This window comes from Bison bison, unplaced genomic scaffold, assembly GCF_000754665.1.
Source record: "Bison bison bison isolate TAMUID 2011002044 unplaced genomic scaffold, Bison_UMD1.0 scf7180017864516, whole genome shotgun sequence".
Taxonomy (NCBI): domain Eukaryota; kingdom Metazoa; phylum Chordata; class Mammalia; order Artiodactyla; family Bovidae; genus Bison; species Bison bison.
The window spans coordinates 5,126,906-5,146,575 of record NW_011495069.1 but is presented as its reverse complement, the minus strand read 5'-3'; the positions used below and the strand labels follow the sequence as shown (position 1 = coordinate 5,146,575).

Sequence of the window (19,670 nt, the reverse complement as noted above, 5' to 3'; positions counted from 1 at the left end):
AGTTGGCTTAAAGCTCAACATTCAGAAAACGAAAATCATGGCATCTGGTCCCATCACTTCAGGCAGATAGATGGGGAAACAGTGGAAACAGTGTCAGAGTTTATTTTTGGGGGCTCCAAAATCACTGCAGATGGTGACTGCAGCCATGAAATTAAAAGACGCTTACTCCTTGAAAGGAAAGTTATGACCAACCCAGAAAGCATATTCAAAAGCAGAGACATTACTTTGCCAACAAAGGTCCGTCTAGTCAAGGCGATGGTTTTTCCAGTGGTCATGTATGGATGTGAGAGTTGGACTATGAAGAAAGCGGAGCGCTGAAGAATTGATGCTTTTGAACTGTGGTGTTGGAGAAGACTCTTGAGAGTCCCTTGGACTGCAAGGAGATCCAACCAGTCCATTCTAAAGGAGATCAGTCCTGGGTGTTCTTTGGAAGGAATGATGCTGAGGCTGAAACTCCAGTACTCTGGCCACCTCATGCGAAGAGTTGACTCATTGGAAAAGACCCTGATGCTGGGAGGGATTGGGGGCAGGAGGAGAAGGGGACAACAGAGGATGAGATGGCTGGATGGCATCACCGACTCGATGGATGTGAGCTTAAGTGAACTCTGGGAGTTGGTGATGGACAGGGAGGCCTGGCGTGCTGTGATTCATGGGGTTGTAAAGAGTCGGACACGACTGAGCAACTGAACTGAATGCAAACTAAGGACTTCTGGTAATAATCATGCATCCATGTAGGTTCACTGATTGTAACAAATGCATCACCCTGTTTCAAGATAGTGGGAGAAGTTGTGTGGGGACAGGGTTATTTGGGAACTCTCTGTACTTTACTCTCAATTTTGCTGTGAACGAAAAACTGCTCTAAAAAATAAAGCTCTTTTATTTAAAAAATAATTTCCAGTTAGGAATGTAAATTTTTCAGTATTAATCACCCCAAACTTTATGTTGTATCTAACACTGTAGAACATTCATGAATTCATATAATTTTTTTAAAAAGTTTATTCAAAGAGCATCTTGAGAACATCTAGCCATACTGCTTGTGTACAGCTTGTCTGAACATCTGTATTATAGGAACACATACTTTGTAAAGACAGATAAACTGTGGCATAGGAGCTAACTGACTTGCTGAAATAGTAGTAGCAGCAGGAATAGGTCCGGAATATCTCCTGATTCTTGAGGAAAACAGAAAAAAAAAAAAAAAAATTTGTAAGACTTAGAACAGGCAAAAGTAGGAGCTATCTTTAGAGAAAAAAAAAGGGAGCTAATTCTGAAAATCTTTAAATTATTTTAATATCTGAGAAAAAAAGTCAAAACAGAATTTGATTTGCAAATAAAACAAAGTAAAAACTACCAAACATGATGTGGTTTTTCTAAAGAACAAATGATATTAAGAGAATGTGATTTTCTTCCTAAGGCAAGAAATAGGCTCTATGGATTATAATACGTCGAAAGTAATACAGACATAAATCTGTTTAAACAAACATATTAATAAAGAACAAGTTACTAGGATTATATTTTTAGGATAAACTAAAACTTATTTAAAATGTTGCTTTGGAAGTCATTCTTCTGGTCATTTTTGGTCAGTCTTTCATTAGATTAAAAAATACAGAGAGCCACCAATGATCCAGAGGGAGGTATTTTGAGCATGAACTACAGGAATTTTGTGGTCAGTTATTTCATATTTTTGTAAACAACTGAATTAGATAAGAAAATAATAAAATAACTGTAATAGAAAAAGGAACTGAGCAGGGTTTAAAAAATTGAACCAATTTATGTCTATCTCAGTAGACACTAAAAACATGGTTATAAACTTGAGCAAGAAAAGGAGAATGGGGATAGTTAAGGCAGAATGAATTCAAGGGTGATCAAAGGTTACTTAATGAATATGAGTTGGTAAAGTTGAAAGTTTACTGAGATTAATAGGAATACTAATTAAGGAAAGACTTTTGGCCAAATGGCACACTGAGCTGATGTAAATGGACCTTTTCCTCCCACTTCACACACAGAAACGCTAGATAAAACATAACAAAAATGCTTTTAACATATATAGTCAAACTTAAAAAAAAAAAAAGGAAATCCCCAGGCACCTGAAATGAAAGTAACATCAAAATCAAAGCTGGAACAGTAAGGGGGATTTGAGACCATGGTGGCCCGTAGGGTTTTAAACTCCAAATCAGAACTCAGGCTTGGAGGAGAAAGCACTAACGCTCACGTGGAGGTCGGAAATGCAGCTTCAGGCAGGTGGAATTTAGGGGAGTCGGAACTGAGACCCTTGCACAAAGCCCAGAGCCTCAAATACCTATTCCTCCTTGATTTGCAGTCTGAAAAGTCTCACTGGCTCAGGGAAACGGCAATAAAAGTTGCTAATTATCTGGTCTTGAATAGTGGAAAAGGCACTCACAAGAAATCTAAAATGTAGGCCTATGACAGAAAGGGTGAAGGATCCAAATTTACATTCTGTATCACACAAGAGTCTTGAGCTGAGAAATTTACACAAAATCTGGTCTTTGACATGTGGGAGAAAAAAACCAGAATACTTTCATAACCCAGAGCACAGAGATACACAGGGAAAAAGAAAAACAGAAAAGAGCTCACGATGACAAACCATATGAGGAAGACCTGAATGTGAAAGGTAGATTTATAAAAGCTACAGTAAAAGATATCAAACGGTATCTTTGAAGCAGGAGTAGGGAAACTTCTTAAACACTGCCCCAAAAGCTTTAAAAAAAAAAATGAATTTGACTATATTGATATTAAAGGTTTTTGTCAAAGAACTCTCGTCTATAGACATGATGAACAGACAAGAGACAAATGGTAGAACCAGGAGATGTTCGCAAAGCTTAAAGACAACAAGGAATTAATTACTACAATATACAAGAAATTCCTGGAAACCTTGAGTAAAAAAAATTCAATGGGGAGAAAGATGGCCAAATGATGTAACTGAGCAATTCAGAAGAGAAGCTTACTTAACTGGCTAACAAGTAATAGTAGTTGCTGTAATAGCAGTAAAGGCAGTAATATTTATTATACATTCAGGGAGTACTTATTATATTCAGGAATATGCTTTACATATATTAACTCATTTTATCCTCTTAACCTAATGATGCAGATGCTATTATTATTCCCTCTTACTAATGAGGAGACTAAGGTCCAGAGACAGTAAGTAATTTCTCTAAGGTCTTACAGTAACAAATAGTAGAACACAGAATTGAACCCAGGGTAAAACTGGTGGTATATAAATTCATATAGCTCTTCTGGAAAAAACTGCTGCTAATATTTAGTGAAATTTACTGTGCATGTATGCCCTGTGCCCTAAGAATCATATCCCTGGATACATTTTCTTCAAAAATTCTCACACAGGTCCATAAGAAAACATTGCCAGAAAGACCACTGAGCCATTGTTTTTGGTAGCAGGGAAACAGGAGGTAATTTAGACGTCAATCATTAAAAGAATTTAGTGATATGCAGATAGATATGTAGAATATATGGGATTTCCAGGTGGTGCTAGTGCTAAAAAACCTGCCTGCCAACACAGGAGACATAAGAGATGTAGATTTGATCCTTGAATTGGGATCCCTGAATTTGATCCCTGAAATGGCAATCCATTCCAGTATGCTTGGCTGGAAAATTCCATGGAGAGAGAGGAGCCTGGCAGGCTACAGTCCATGGGCCACAGAGAGTCGGACATGACTGCCTGAGCATGCACACACATGCAGAGTATATACTACGCAACAGACAGCATTAGAGAGAAGCAAACAACTAGCTATTAGACAGGATAAATACCCAGGTGAGCGGAAAGAATTACAAACAGAACAAGACCTAGAGCGTAATACCATGTATGTGAGTCAAAAACACATAATCAAAACAATAAATGAGATAAAGTTGCACTGCAGCCAAAGACATTATTTCAAATACATTAGAGGGGCTGCTGAAAACGGGAGGGAAATGGGAGTAGGGGTTGGAGGTTAGGGAGGGAAAAAAAAATCAAACACGAAGAGCCTTACCAAGACAGACAGATGTAGAGTGTCACAGATGAGGAGGATTTCTGTACACCCCTAAAAGGCAAACAGTAAAAACAACAAGTCACATGAGGAAATGAACTGCCATATGGAAAGACGTGAGATGCGAGAAAGAGCCCAAACGGCACCCCAAGAACGGAAAACCCTAAAAACTACACAACACTATGGAAACAGCATCAACTGTTTAGTTTTAATAAACAGGCAAAATGAAGGGAAGTCATAAAGAAAGAAAAAGATAATATGAAAAAAGAAAAGGCAGATGTGAAAAAGAACCAAAAGAACTTCTAGGAACGGAAGTTAAGTCACTGAAATTCACCCATCAATGAATTAAACAGATTAGATAAAGCTAAACAGAAAATTGCCAACATCTGCTAGATCATGGAAAAAGCAAGAGAGTTCCAGAAAAACATCTATTTCTGCTTTATTGACTATGCCAAAGCCTTTGACTGTGTATTTCTGCTTTATTGACTACGCCAAAGCCTTTGACTGTGTGGATCACAATCAACTGTGGAAAATTCTGAAAGAGACGGAAATACCAGACCACCTGACCTGCCTCTTGAGAAACCTATATGCAGGTTTGGAAGCAACGGTTAGAACTAGACATGGAACAACAGACTGGTTCCAAATAGAAAAAGGAGTACGTCAAGGCTGTATATTGTCACCCTGCTTATTTAACTTATATGCAGAGGACATCATGAGAAACGCTGGACTGGAAGAAGCACAAGCTGGAATCAAGATTACTAGAAATCTCAATAACCTCAGCTATGCAGATGACACCACCCTTATGGCAGAAAGAGAAGAGGAACTAAAAAGCCTCTTGATGAAAGTGAAAGAGGAGAGTGAAAAAGTTGGCTTAAAGCTCAACATTCAGAAAACGAAGATGATGGCATCTGGGCCCATCACTTCATGGCAAATAGATGGGGAAACAGTGGAAACAGTGTCAGACTTTATTTTTCTGGGCTCCAAAATCACTGCAGATGATGACTGCAGCCATGAAATTAAAAGACGCTTACTCCTTGGAAGGAAAGTTATGACCAACTTAGATAGCATATTCAAAAGCAGAGACATTACTTTGCCAACAAAGGTCCATCTAGTCAAGGCTATGGTTTTTCCAGTAGTCATGTATGGATGTGAAAGGTGGACTGTGAAGAAAGCCTAGCACTGAAGAACTGATGCTTATGAACTGTGGTGTTGGAGAAGACTCTTGAGAATCCCTTGGACTGCAAGGAGATCCAACCAGTCCATCCTAAAGGAGATCAGTCCTGGGTGTTTTTTGGAAGGACTGATGTTGAAGCTGAAACTCCAGTATTTTGGCCACCTCATGCGAAGAGTTGACTCATTGGAAAAGACCCTGATGCTGGGGGGGATTGGGGGCAGGAGGAGAAGGGGACGACAGAGGACGAGATGGCTGGATGGCATCACTGACTCCATGGACGTGAGTTTGGGTGAACTCCGGGAGTTGGTGATGGACAGGGAGGCCTGGCATGCTGCGATTCATCGGGTCGCAAAGCATCAGCCACGACTGAGCGACTGAACTGAACTGAAAGAGAAAATTACTGATTAGGAAAAGAAGTGTGAGAAAATGACTCAGAAGGTAGCAAAGTTAAAAAAAAAATCCAACAACCAAAAAACAGAAATACGAAAGAGGTTAAAGGACATGGAAAGTGAATAGGAAGGCGTCACATGCATCTAAACAGAAGTTCCTGGCAGGAATACCGAGGAACGTGTGGGAGAAGCGATCTGAATGTGTAATTCCTGAGACTGTTCAAGAATTAAAGTCAGATGTGAGTCTTTAGAATAAAAACTTGAAAATATCAACAACACGGAGAAAAAGAAATTGTAAGCAAACCAAAAGAAAAGATTATTAACAGGAGAGTGACAAGTTGGCTGATACAGACTTCTCATTAATAACAACAGATATCAGAATAAAATGGAGTTAACAGTTTCAAATATTACGGAAAATAAAATTAACCATGTATCTATATACAGATCGAACTAAAATCACCTTCAAAGGTAAGAGGCTCAGAGAAAGAATTACGGTAAGAAGGATACTGCACGGGAAAGGAGGTACTGAATTTAAGACAAAACACCAAGAAGCAAAGAAACTGCTCAACATATTCTTTAGCTGCTAAGTCACTCCAGTCGTGTCCGACTCTGTGCAACCCCATAGACGGCAGCCCACCAGGCTCCCCCGTCCCTGGGATTCTCCAGGCAAGAACACTGGAATGGGTTGCCGGTTCCTTCTCCAATTCTTTAGCTGCTAAAAGTTAAAACCAGAAAGACTGATAACACCGAATATGCGAGGATGTGGAATGCCTAGAACTCGTATACATTACAGGTGAAGGTAAAAAATGTTACAACTGCATTGAAGAACTGTGTGGAGGTTTCTTATAATAAAGAATTAACCACTGATACAAGTAATGACATGGATAAACCCTAAAAATAGTAAGTTAAATCAAAGAAGCCAGGCATAAAAGGGTACATATATATGACCCAATCTATAGGAAACAGACATAGAGGCAAAACTGATTGACAGTGACAGAAACCAGAGAGCAGCTGCAGAGGTTGTGGGGCTGGTGTGGGGGAAGGGAATTAAACAGAAAGAGACACGAGGAAACTTTCCCAGGGAATGGAAATGTTCTATGTCTTATTTTGGGTGGTGGTTAAAGAGTAGGTATTGGTCAAAAACTCTTCAAGTAGAATTCATGATACTGTGTGTTAATTCTATCTCAATAAAAAAGAAATTAAGAAATGTGTTGGCATACCTAAAATACACCAGCTATTTAAAAACAGATAGGGAAGGGGAGGTTAAAAATGAAGTAGAATAATGACAACCACAGGAGCCACCACTTTCTACATGCTTCTCATGTGCCAGGTGCTGTTCTGAATGCTTTGCATCTGTTAATTCATTTAGTCTTTTCAACAACTCTGTAAAGTTGGTACTCTTTATCATCCTCATTTTATATGTAAGAAACTGTAGCCCAGGGAGGTTATATAACTTACCTAAGGTCACACAACTAGCATGTGGCAGATCTGGGCTCCAAACTCAGGCAGTCTGGCTCCAAGGTCTACATTCACAAAAATCCACAGTCTCTCTGAAATGAAAAATCAGTAAGAACATGGAAGATCAGAGAAGAAGAATGAGAGTTAGAACTCTCTAAGGGCCAAGGGGATGACAAAAACAATGATTAACTTTAGCCCTAGGCTTAAGTGAAGGATGGATGTTAATAGGTAAGGAAATAAGGGAATAAAACCTGAACAAATATTTGCAAATAAGAGACGTAAAAATGAATTAAGAAAATGTGATTACTACAATAGTAAGTGGGCTTCCTTGGTGCCTCAGTGGTAGAGTATCCGCCTGCAATGCAGGAGACCCAGTTTTGATCCCCGGGTTGGGAAGATTCCCCTGGAGGAGGGAATGGCATCCCACTCCATTATTCTTGCCTGGAGAATCCCATGGACAGAGGAGCCCAGTGGGCTACAGTCCATGGGGTCTCGAAGAGTCAGACACGACCGAAACGACTGATTAGACACAACGGCAAGTAGAGAAGGGGGAAAGAATGGCAAAGCAAGTGTGGTAAACAGACAGCAACTTACGATGGCAGAAATAAGCCCAAATGTATTAGTGATCACAGTGAAGAAGCAGATTAAACTTCCTTCTTAAGGCAGAAACTCTCTGATTGGAGTCTTTAAAAAAAAAAACAGGCATACGTTGCTTATCAGAGAATTAATGTGTGGGTGTGTTTACACTTAAAACAGTGCCTAGCACACAGTAAAGACTACGTGTGTTAGCTGCGTTATTACTAGCAAGACAGACTGAACTTTCCTCATTAAATAGTTTTGAAACTACCCATCTGACATGACACCTAAAGTACATATCTGTACATAAACAATTAAACTATATAATCTTTGTAGATCACTTTCAAGTACAGAATACTGTTATTAAATAATGTTATATATAGTCATCAGGGATACACTAAGGGCTACTGACGTGTATATAGGGAGAGGCTGAACTATACTGCCAACCTCACAAGTAAAATGTAAAAGCCTTTAACATGTATTTCACTGTTTCCTCCTGACTCCGCTTGCAAGGAAGTCAAATGGAGGGGAGAGAATACAGCACTAAATATAATGCCATCAAAGTGTGCTTTTCGGAGTTAAGAAACTACAGTGGAACACAGAACGCTGAACTGTGTGAGTGAAGTCTTATAGATCCCTGTATAGGGGCAACCTCGGGTATGTTATTAAGTACTTACTGAAATTGCTGGGCTTTGGAAAATTGTCAGAGGTCCCAAGGGAAGAACACTTAAGCAACAAAAAAGCACCAGAGAGATGGATGTTACTCAAAGGAACAATACTAAAGCCTCAAGAAAAGACTCCTGATATAGAAGATACTTGGAAAGAAAACACTTAATTGGCTGAACCAAGTGCTGCATAATGACCCAAAACACAAATGGGAATTCAACACAAAGTAGAAACTAGGCCAGCTTTCTAAAAGAAGCACAAAGAATATTTATTTATTTATTTCAATTTTTATTCTGTCTACTTCCAAAAAAAGGATTTCAAAGTTTGAGAATTCTTCAAGTTACAAAGAAACAACAGTCACACACACAGGGAAAAAAAAAAAAAAAAGACAACTGAAAAAACACAAGTGAGAGCCAAGTTAGAGCTGGTAAGAAACATGGAACCCCTTCAGTGAACAAGAAGGAATACAACACTAAAGGGAGTTCCCTGGTGGTCCCGCGGCTAAGACGCCAGTCTCTCAGTGCAGGGGCCCATGGGTTCAATCCCTGGTCAGGAAATTAGAGCCCATATGCCGCAACTAAGACCCAGTGCAGCCAACTAAACAAACACTAAAAAAAAAAAAAGAATATAACACTAAAGACTTATAGTCTCGATACACATCATTTAATTAAAGTAGATGTTCTGAAATCCACAACTGATGGCAACGTCCTTCGTGAGGCTCAAACCAAGGCCTCCGCTGCCACTGCTGGAGGGGAAGACTCTTCTGTGGCCTCAGGAACTGGACATGCCATTCCCCAATTCACTGCACTTATTTCTCAGTAGGTCTTCAGCCAGCAATACACGTGTCAACCAACAACTATTTATGGGTCAACTGCCTACCATTTACTCAGGCCACTGTTAGGTGCCATGTGGAAGCCAAGTGAAATATAAAACAAGGTCCTTGTCCACAGGGAGTTTATAATAAAGTTAACAGCTTATTTCAACTGGAATGACTGAAAACGGAAGCCTTAAAAAGACTCAATCCACCAGACACAGAAGAGGGAAAGAGAGAAGAGGGGGAAAAAAACAGATTGATCTCAGTGAATGAAAAGGAAAAGGGAAGGCCTGGAGTTGGTAAATGCAAGTTAAGTACAATTTCACCAGGCAAGGGTGAGAAGGGACGGAGAATATTCTGGGATCATGTGTGCGTACAGGCAACTGGTACTGCACCCCCAGGAAAGGCCTCCAGGGACTCGTCGTCATTAGGACACAAGCTGCGGTGGGTCTCCGTATGTAAGAGGAAATGTGGAGCACCAGACTGCCTAGGCTAGGGAGGCCAGAAAAGGAGCAGGCGAACTTAACCTGCACTGAGGGAGAAGCTTCTGAAAGAGAAACAGCACAATTAAAGCAGAGCTTTTCCAGCGACAGATGGCACGGTCTAAGAGGGAAAAGTGACTAGCAATGGGAAGGAAGAACACGGATCCTATATACATTGTCTAACAGTAAAGAAAGTTCCATGGAACACAAGTTGGACCCATCTCTGCCTGGATTTCTGTATCCCCAATACCCAAGAAAGAAAAGCCATTCTAAGACTTGGTCAAGGTCCTATATTCTGGATCTCCTAACTATTCTGCACTCTCTTTGGGGAACACCTTTCTCACGGTCTGAGATCTCTCTCTCTGGTCTGGCTCAAAGCAACCTTATCTGCCTAAAGTTCTGCTTTTACTGTTGCTATTGATAATCCCATCTCCAGAATAAAATCTTTATTTCTGTCTCGATTTCTGGGCTCTGCTGGAACCAGAGAGCTGGAAAGGGACCTTGGAGAGCCCTATTTATTGCTTTCAGCAAACACAAGTTCATTACTTTATCTTTCACGTACTCTTGTTGCACGCCCAAATGACCTTAGTTCAATCCCTCCCCTTTCTAATGGAGGAAACTGAGGTCCTGGGAGGCTGAGCTGCTCTTTGATCCAAGTCAGCTTGAACCCCATGGCTATTTAGTATCTCACAAACAACCAGAGTCAGGTGAAATAACAGGCACTCTCAACATAATTAGAGCAAAGATCACACATTCAGAGACAAGAAATGGGGCATTTGCTACACACAAAAAGACGATTTAAAATGTAAGGTATCTAAGGAATCAGCTAAGTTAAAAGAAAACCACTAGCAATTATTTCTGAGAACGCAAGTAGGATTGGTGAGGTTACAGAAGGGTGACTGTAGCTTTTAGCGGGCCCACATTTCTCGAGTTCAAAAGCAGCTGTCATTTGGTCTCTTCTTACACTGAGGGCCTGAAAGGCAGCAATATATAGTGTAAAGGATGGAGATTTTATATTTGACACTCCTGGGTTCATGACAGTATCTTTTTATACATATTGTCATTGCTGTTTCTAATATTATCATCACTACCATCATCAATCCATCCCAAATGCTAGTCTACTACTATTCCAACCTTTCAGCTTTGTGGCAATGCCTGAATGGCCTGTGTGCTTTCCTAAGGCACAATCTGGTTACTGGGAGATCCGGGTGTGGATTTGGAACAGCTCTGAAGAACTGCAGTACAGCAAGTCCCCTACAGTTGAATGAGTTCCATTCCAAGAGCATGTTCACAAGTCCAGTTTGTAAGTCCATCAAAGTTAGCCCAGGTACCCAACTAACACAATTGGCTATAATAGAACTGTACTCTAACAGGTTTATAATACTTCTCATACAAATAATACACAACAAATACAAAAAATAAAACATTTTAATCATACAGTACAGTATCTTGAAAAGTGCAGTAGTACTGTACAACAGCTGGCATACAGGGGCATACGTTTGCATCTTTGAAAGTTTGCACCTTGAAGGTTTGTGTGTAGGGGATTTACTGTATGGAAGATTCTAAAGCAGCTGAATCAGGCCTAAGATTCACCTTCGGGGATTTGGGAGGCTGTCGAGTGAGCTCTATGGTACATACCAAGCAGGGATAGGATCTTGCTGTCTACTGGGAACCTCGACACTCCATTTATCTTTGTTTTACAGATGCAGACTAAGGCTCAGGGGTGTCAAATGGCTTGTTGAAGGCCACACAGCTAACAAGGGGCATAAATGAGCCCAGGTCTCTTCAGAAAAACTATTCTCAAGACATAGCTCTTTTCTCTATAATGTGAAGGCCTCTCTGGAGGCCAAGACTTAGCTACCACTTCTGCAGATTATTCTCCCTTCTAAGAGCTCAGTGGCCATTAAGAAGTATAGCTATCAACTCTTGGTCACTTAACAAGGACACTTGTAGCACCCTGAGGGGAACTGGTTAGTGAGCCCACCACAGCCACTGGCCTGTCAGCTCAGGAGACCGTGTTCTCTAAACTGCCAATGCATGTCTCATGAACAGAGTTAGCTCTGATGGTACCTGCTCTCTCTTTTCATATTTTACCAAATTTCACAAGGATATTATTTATCAAATAACCACAAATAAGAGCTGCTAATAAAGTACCTTACTATGCTTCTAAGCATGTTTTACATGTTACCCTCTTTAATAACTAATAACCCAGCAAGATAGCTAAAGCCAATTTACAATTCAGTTGCAAGAGCTGAGAGGTCAAGCAACAGGGCCAAGTCAGTGGAAGAACTGACATTTTAATCCAGTCTGCCTGAGCCTTTTAAAGCTCGTGCCCTTCTACCCATTAGAACAGTCTCTCAAACTTCAATGTACGTAAGAATCAGCTGGGATCTTGCAAAGAAAAAAAAAGATTCTGATCCAGAAGGCCTAGGATGGGATCTGAATTCTGAATTTCTCATAAGCTCTGAATTGATTCAGATGTTGTTTGCCCAAGGAATCTTCTCTGACTAGCAAAACACTATACTACACTTTTCTCACATCACATTTTTTCACATCTAATTATCAAATATGTTAATGCAACCCTTCATCCTTAAAGAGTTCTAAGTCATCCTCAAAACCTTCCCTTCTGCACCTGCCCTTTTCTCCAGTCAGGACAGCTCTAAGAATAAAACCTGCAAAACATGGAGGATTCTAATAACCTTAGGAGAACAGCTCTGTGGCCTGGAACCAACCCAAACTCCTTTAGAATGCATTCTAGTGACCTGGACTTTCAGGGATAGACAAGCTTCCTTGGCTGCTGCCAAAGTAAATGGAAGTCAAATTGCTCCTGATCTAGAGTGAAGTGATTAACTGAACCTGGCTAAGCCTTGTCATGTCCTGGGATGGTACAGCCAATCCATAAATGCAGGCTGAACGGGACAGAGTGAACAGTTCTGGGCTCATGACACCATGTGTGACCTACTGTGACATTTCCATTCTGACTACTTTGCCCATCTGTCTTCCCCACTGAACCAGACAACTGTGCTTGTCTTCCACAGCCTTCTACTCAAATCCCCTGAAAGCTGTATCAAACAACATTTCAAGGCCTATATTCTCTTTTATGGTATCAAGTCTAAAGATCAAGGCTTAAAAATCTGTGCTGCCTTGACATCTGGTAAAATCAGGAGGGCCTCAAATGTCCTAACCATAAATTCCAATACCCACTTTGCTCCCGTGGACACAGTCCCCTAGCCAAACAATCTTCCTTATCAAAGAGGGCAGGTACTGTTTCTGTTTATTCCTGGGCAGTGGGTTTCAGTTCCCTGCCAGCCCCCAAAATTACTCAAACAAGCCAATCACATCCTCTGGCATAACCGAAAAGCAATCAATTTTTTTTTTTTTTTTTTGATACTTACAAGCCTGCCTCCCACAGCCTTGGTTGCTCACTCTGCTCCTGAGTACACCCACTGTGTCCTCCCTGGGCTGTTAGTATAAGTGACTTCTACATGCCGTCAGTCTCATCTGCCAGTGTCCACTGCTGTGTGCTCAGCCATCCACACAACCCTAGGGTAGGAATCCCTCCCTCCTCAACAGGGTGAAGAGGAAGTGATTAAACCATTTTATGTATTTATTTATTTTTTACCCAATCCACTGGTCTTTGCCCTTTTCTCTACCCCTGAACCTCTTAATTGGCAAGGTCATCAACTGCTCTATGACGATAAGGACACCCAGCATTTGTTCTAAGCTCTGTCCACAGGCTTTCCCACTTAATTCCCCTAACATCCCGATGAGGTAGATCTCATTATTATTCCTAACACACAGAGGAAACTAAACTACCCAACAAGGTTATGCAAGACCTTGTCCAAGACCATACAGGTCCAAGCAGAGCTCAAACGCAGACCCACCTGTTCTTAATTACTACCTTAGTCTTGAGAGGATTTCTGGGCTCAATGACACTGTTCCTCAACCCCTCCCACAGGCTGGAAGGTCCAACAGGATCACCTGAATTTGAGACGTCTTGTCTTTTGGTGATCTCTGCTAAAAGATGGATGGAAATTCGTATCTGGGAAAAAGTGAGGTTGGAACAGACCAGCTGGCTTGCCAGGAAGAGACTGACAAGGGACTTCCCCTCGATGGTTTGAATTTCATTTACCAAAGGTCTAGTCTGATTATCAACCGCACAGATACAAACACCCTAGGTCTCAAAGTTAATCAGACTTGGGGAGTTTGGATCAGTTCAGTTTAGTTCAGTTCAATCGCTCTGTCATGTCTGACTCTTTGCAACCCCATGGACTGCAGCACGCCAGGCTTCCCTGTCCATCACCAACTCAGTGGACGTGAGTTTGAGTAAACTCTGAGAGTTTACTCTCATCCTCTATCGTCCCCTTCTCCTCCTGCCTTCTCATCCTCTATCGTCCCCTTCTCCTCCTGCCTTCAGTCCTTCCCAGCATCAGGGTCTTTTCCAATGAGTCAGTTCTTCGCATCAGGTGGCCAAAGTAATGGAGTTTCAGCTTCAGCATCAGTCCTTCCAATGAATATTCAGGACTGATTTCCTTTAGGATGGACTGGTTGGATCTCCTTGCAGTCCAAGGAACTCTCAAGAGTCTTCTTCAATACCACAGTTCAAAGGCATCTGAGAATTTGGATAGCACTGTCTAAACTTACAAGAGAAGAAATATAAATCAGAAAGTCAATTTATTAGTTCACTTATTAGTGAAATATGCCTACTCTTTGCAGTCATCTGTGAAAGAATTACAGCAGTAAGGTCAAGTACAATGAGAAATCCCAGAAGACACTGTATCTCTCAACATCCAGTGGTGGCCTGGCCTATCTGTCTTTGCGATGAAGTAAATGTGTGGCCCCCAGACCAGGCAGGTAGAGTCTGGGGGTCAGAGTCCACTGCATGGCCACTGACATTCTGGCTTGTCCCTTCCACTATCAAGTTCCTGGTTTCTACTGTGGCTCTAGCCTCTGTTCCGATACAGTTGAGCTCAGCTTTGCCTTTGAGGTGACCCTGTGCAGGTATCTAATAGCACTGACCATGGGCTAATTTTTCAATCTTGTAGAACATAGGGAGTGCCCTCTGGTTGCTCCCACCCACAGGCTTCTCTTCTGATGCTCCAAACCTCTATCCGTAGCAGATCAGAACTACTCCTCCTTCAAGGAGGCTATTCCCAAGGAAGTGCTCAACTTCGAACTCACCCACCTTCTAACTTCTATCTGGGTCATCTGCCTTACACCGCTGAACCAGATTCAGTCCTTACTCCCTTTCCCTTGGTCCACTCACCTCCTCCTTCCTCCCATGCACTTCGTTCACCTATTATTCTGCATTCTTTCAGACCACTCTGCCACAAACCACTAAAACTTAAAAAAAAAAAATATATATATATATAACAAACACGAATGATTCCTGATCAGAAGGATAATAAAAAATCAGAGAATTTTACAATGAGAATTATCTGTAGAGACTATGTAATTCAGCCCTCTCATGTTCCAGGTGAAGAAATGGATAGAAATTCAGTGACCTGCCAAGTCATGTTATCCAGGCAATGGTAGGGTTAGAGCCAGGATCTAGGTTTCTGGGTTTTCAAGTTAGCACGTGAACCAAGTACCAGACTCCTAAGTGTATACAGACAGGCCCTCATTGGGCGGGGTGGCGGGGGGGCTTTCTGTGTATCTGACAGACTGGCAGCTGCTAGTAGTAGGTACGTTATTTGGTTTACTGTTTTTTTTCTTCAAATGTTGATTTAAATATCAATCATTGACAGCTCTAACAATGAGAAAATAATTATTCTCAAGCCACAGAACTGCCCAAAAGTATCTCAGGGGATACATAACTGCAAATTTCCCAATCTACTGCCCAAGGGAGAGCTGTAGTAGGGTGGATTTGTGACTTAACAAAAACAAGAAAAAACAAAAAACAAAAAAATTTTAAGTGACTAAGATATTTAAAAGATATATTAATGAATACTTAACTAAGGTCAGGGTGGAGAAGGCCTTTCTATGCATACAAGAAACAATAAAAAATGATCAATAGGTTTGACTACATATAAATGAAAACTTCCAAGAAAATCAGCACTAGCAAAATTAAAACATAAATAAACACTTCATATCACATGAAGTGAAAACTAAGCAGTTAATATTAGAATAGAAAGATGATACAAAAATAAGAAAAATCTCAACATTTATATTTCTTAATGGACAAAGAAAAACAGATAATTCACTAAAGAAATAAACAGTTAACAACCCAACAGAAAAGTTCACCCTGATGAACAAAGAAATGCAAATTAAAACATTAATACTATTTAGGGGCAATCAATTTGGAAAAGTTTTGCGATGACAGTATTTCAGTGTGAAGCAGTGGTTTTAGACCATGGACTCTGATTTAGACTTCAGTTTGAAGCCTAACTTGGACACTCAATCAGTGATCCTGGGCAACTCACTTCAATCACTGTGAGCCTCAACATCCCTACAGTTTTGGTGTGAAGACGAAATGAGACAATGCATCTGAAATGTTTTAACAAAGTGCCTGTCAACAGTAAATGCTCAATATGTGTTACCTATTATGATAAAAATAATATTTGCACGTGTAACAGAGGGAAGGAGCAATGAGGCAGGTACCCATACAGTGCTGATGGAAGTTTAAACTGGTAAAAATCTTTTAGGGATGTAATCTAGTAAGTAATCTGCTCATCTAAAGCTATTAAAAATGTCCTTGGAGAGAGCCATGAGAATCTGGGTAGACTGGGGAGAATATACTTTACATGCATTGTTTGAATGTTTTACTGGGAATGTTTTACCAGGATATATTACAGAATATATCTGTAATATAAATCAGCTATATAATTACAGATTAAAAAAAAGAATGAGTCCCATGACATTAGAAGAAAAAAGGTTTTTTTTTTTTTAATGTTTATTCCTTTAGACCTACTTCTAGGAATCTATCTATAACGACATACTTAACAATTGGAGATATAATAAAATATTTATGCAGAGCAATAGATTTAATGGTAAAGAAACTAGAAACTTAGATGTATGAGATTTTTAAAGTAAATATGGTATACAGGCATACTATGGAATATTATGCAGCCATTAAAAATCAGGCTCAGTATATGATACCTATAGATAGCATAAGTAATCAAAGGAAAAGTAAATTGGACTTCATCAAATTTAAAAACTTCTGTGGATCAAAGGGCATGATCATGAAAGTAAAAAGACAACCCACAAAATAGGCACAAATATTCTCAAATCATATATCTGATAAGGGTCTGGTACCCAGAATATATAAACATAGCATATCAGAACAAAGTATCCAGAAGTCATAACAACTCAACAATAAGAGGACAAATAAGCCAATTTTTAAATGGGCAAAGGATTTGCATAGATATCTCTCCAAAGAAGACATACAAAATGGCAAAGAAGCACATGACAAGATGCCCCACATCAGTAGTCACAGAGGAAATGCCAATCAAACCACAACGAGACATCACTGCACACCTGCTGGGATGCTGTGATAAAACAGACAGAAAAGCTAAGCATCGCCGAGGACATGAAGCAACTGCAAACCTTGCACGCTGCTGGCAGGAACGTCCGGCGGTGCTGCCACTGTGAAGGATAGTTTGACAACTCCTCAAAAAGTTAAAGACAGAGTTCCCAAATGACCTAGCAATCCCACTCCTAGGTATATACCCAAGAGAAACGAAAATATATGTCTATACAAAAACTCGCACACTAATTTTCACTGTAGCAGAATGTAAAACAGCCAAAAAGTGGAGACAACTCAAACGTCCACCAACTGATAACCAAATAAAATGGTGTATAGTTATACAGTGGAATATTATTCAGTCATTAAAAGGAATGGAATACTCATAGTGCTACAAACAGGGGAAAACCTTGAAAACATTATGCTAAGTTAAAGAAGCCAGACACAAGAGGCCAGAGCATGATCCCTTTTCTATATAATGTCTAGAATAGGCAAATCCACAGAGACAGAAAGTAGATTAGAGATTGCTGGAGGTTGGGAGGAGGAAGGATTGGGAAGGGAATGCTAATGGGTGTGGGGGTTCTTTTGGAGTGATGAAAATGATCTAGAATTAGAAAGTGGTGATACTTACACAGGCTTTGAATTGTATACTTTAAAACAGTAAATTGTATGGTATGTGAATTATATCTAAATAAATTTTTTAAATTAGGCTCTTGAAGATTTTTAATAACATGGTGAAATGCTTTCAACATACTAAAAGGAAAAAAAGCAGCATGCAACTGTATATATAATTGCAATGTGGTTTTAAAATATATGTAAATGCATATATACATATGCATTAAAAAAGACAGAAAATACATTAAAATGCTAACAGTGGTTGTCCCTAGGTAGTGTCACTATGGGGGACTTATTTTCTTCTTCACATAGTTCAAATTTTTCTACAGAAAACATGAATTATTTTTATAATCTGCAAATAAAAAAACCCAGGTATATTTGCCTGGCTTCAAAGCTAGTGTCACTTCTGACACACTATACACTCATTAGATATTTATTTATCTCCTACCAGGCACCAGGACTTTCCTGGTGGCTCAGTGGTAAAGAGTTCCCATGTCAATGCAGGAGACATGGGTTCAATCCCTGGGTTGGGAAGATCCCCCTGGAGAAGGAAATGGCAACCCATGCCAGTATTCTTGCCTGGGAAATCCCATGGACAGAGGAGCCCGGCAGGCTATAGTCTATGGGGCTGCCAAGAGTCAGACATGACTGAGCAACTAAACAACTGCAACCACCACCACCGTGTACCAGGCAAGTTAAATGAGATGACGTCAGGGCCCACAGGAAGGGACATATGTCTAGTGTGGGGTTTGAGCCCAAGTCCAGGGACAAGGAAGGCGAAGAGGCATCCATAGGGTCTTTACATCACCTGACACACGACACCGCTCAGCTGCACACTTTCTGGGAGACAGTCACGAGCAGCAGCGTAGCTCACTGCTTACAGGCTGGAAGCAGAGCCAGACTACCTAGGTGTGAAGCCTGAACACCCAGTTATAAGCTGTGTGATCTTGGGAAAATCACCTAAACTCCATGCAGCATAGTTTCCTCATCTACAAAATAGCGGTGATAACAGTACCTCTCTCACTGGGCTGTTGGAAGATCAAAAGAATTAACACAGCTAAAGCACCAGCATTATACGCTCGGGACATAGTAGGTGCTCAAAAAATTAGCTGCCAGCATCAGCCTCCCTGTCAACATCACTACCACCACCTCACCAGCATACTCTCAAGGAGGCAGAGACACAGAAGACTAAGGACCACTGGAAAGGCTGTTTTCTACATCTCAAACTGGCGGCTAGCATCTGCTTCTTAAAGCCTATAGTAACTATTACATTCAACTAATTTCTTTTTCCAGATTCTCTCAATCTCTAATGAAACTCTATTTTTGAGATGTTCTGTAAAATACAACATCCAACTGTTCGGCATAACAAACTGCTTGTGTCCTCTTATCTTTTGTCTAATTCATAGAAACAAGTGATTTTTTTCAAGGCTATTGTAATGGAAGGCAGCTTTGAGAGGCTTATCTGCCTTTCCCCTGCCTTTCTGGGCCATGCTGCTCTGATCCAGTCGTTCACCCAAGATGACTCTTCACAGGCCAAACTGCAAAATCTCCCGAGCAACATGGCCATCGAATGAGTGACTGGGGATTGTGACTGCATTACATCTAATGCCGACCCTCCCAGCCTGCAGAGTCTCAACAAGCAATCACCACTTCAGAGCTTTCACAGCCAACCTCTTAGGTGTTACAGAGGACCCTCGGCTTTGTCACTGTGCTTCTACCTTGATCTGAAAATGTGGATGAGTTCTGAGTTTTTTGTCAATCTGATTATGAGAATACACTTTTCTGCAGTAGGGAGTAAGTCCAGACCACTCAGGAACAAATTTCAAATTCAAAGATACCCATCTAATGTAAGAGAGCTCAGGCAGCTAAAGAACACCAAAACAGGCCGTGTGACTCCAGAGGCTGTGTGTTTACCAGCAAAGGTTTGGCGCACAGGCTGTACAGACAGACAGCTTGCCCAGGGCATTCATCACAGCCCAGTCTCTCTTACCAGCTATACAAATTTAGGCCAGTTGCCTAACCCTCTGGGCCTCAGT

The 19,670-nt window shown here is 40.7% G+C and overlaps 1 protein-coding gene across 10 annotated transcripts in view; it reads right to left on the bottom strand.

Moving 5' to 3' along the window:
* Positions 1–19,670, bottom strand: part of ZBTB40 (zinc finger and BTB domain containing 40) — a 79,306-nt gene that overhangs the window by 45,526 nt on the left and 14,110 nt on the right. For 4 of the 10 annotated variants that reach the window (XM_010830004.1, XM_010830003.1, XM_010830000.1 and 1 more), the window contains 2 exons: positions 7,020–7,111; positions 4,002–4,052 (listed from right to left, as the gene is read on the bottom strand). The exons of 4 other annotated variants lie outside the window; for them this stretch is intronic. The gene's annotated coding sequence lies outside the window, so the exon portion shown is untranslated. Of the gene's footprint in view, positions 1–4,001; positions 4,053–7,019; positions 7,112–12,952; positions 13,795–19,670 lie in introns of those variants that run through there. 2 more of the 10 variants (XM_010830006.1, XM_010830001.1) reach the window with 2 other exon arrangements.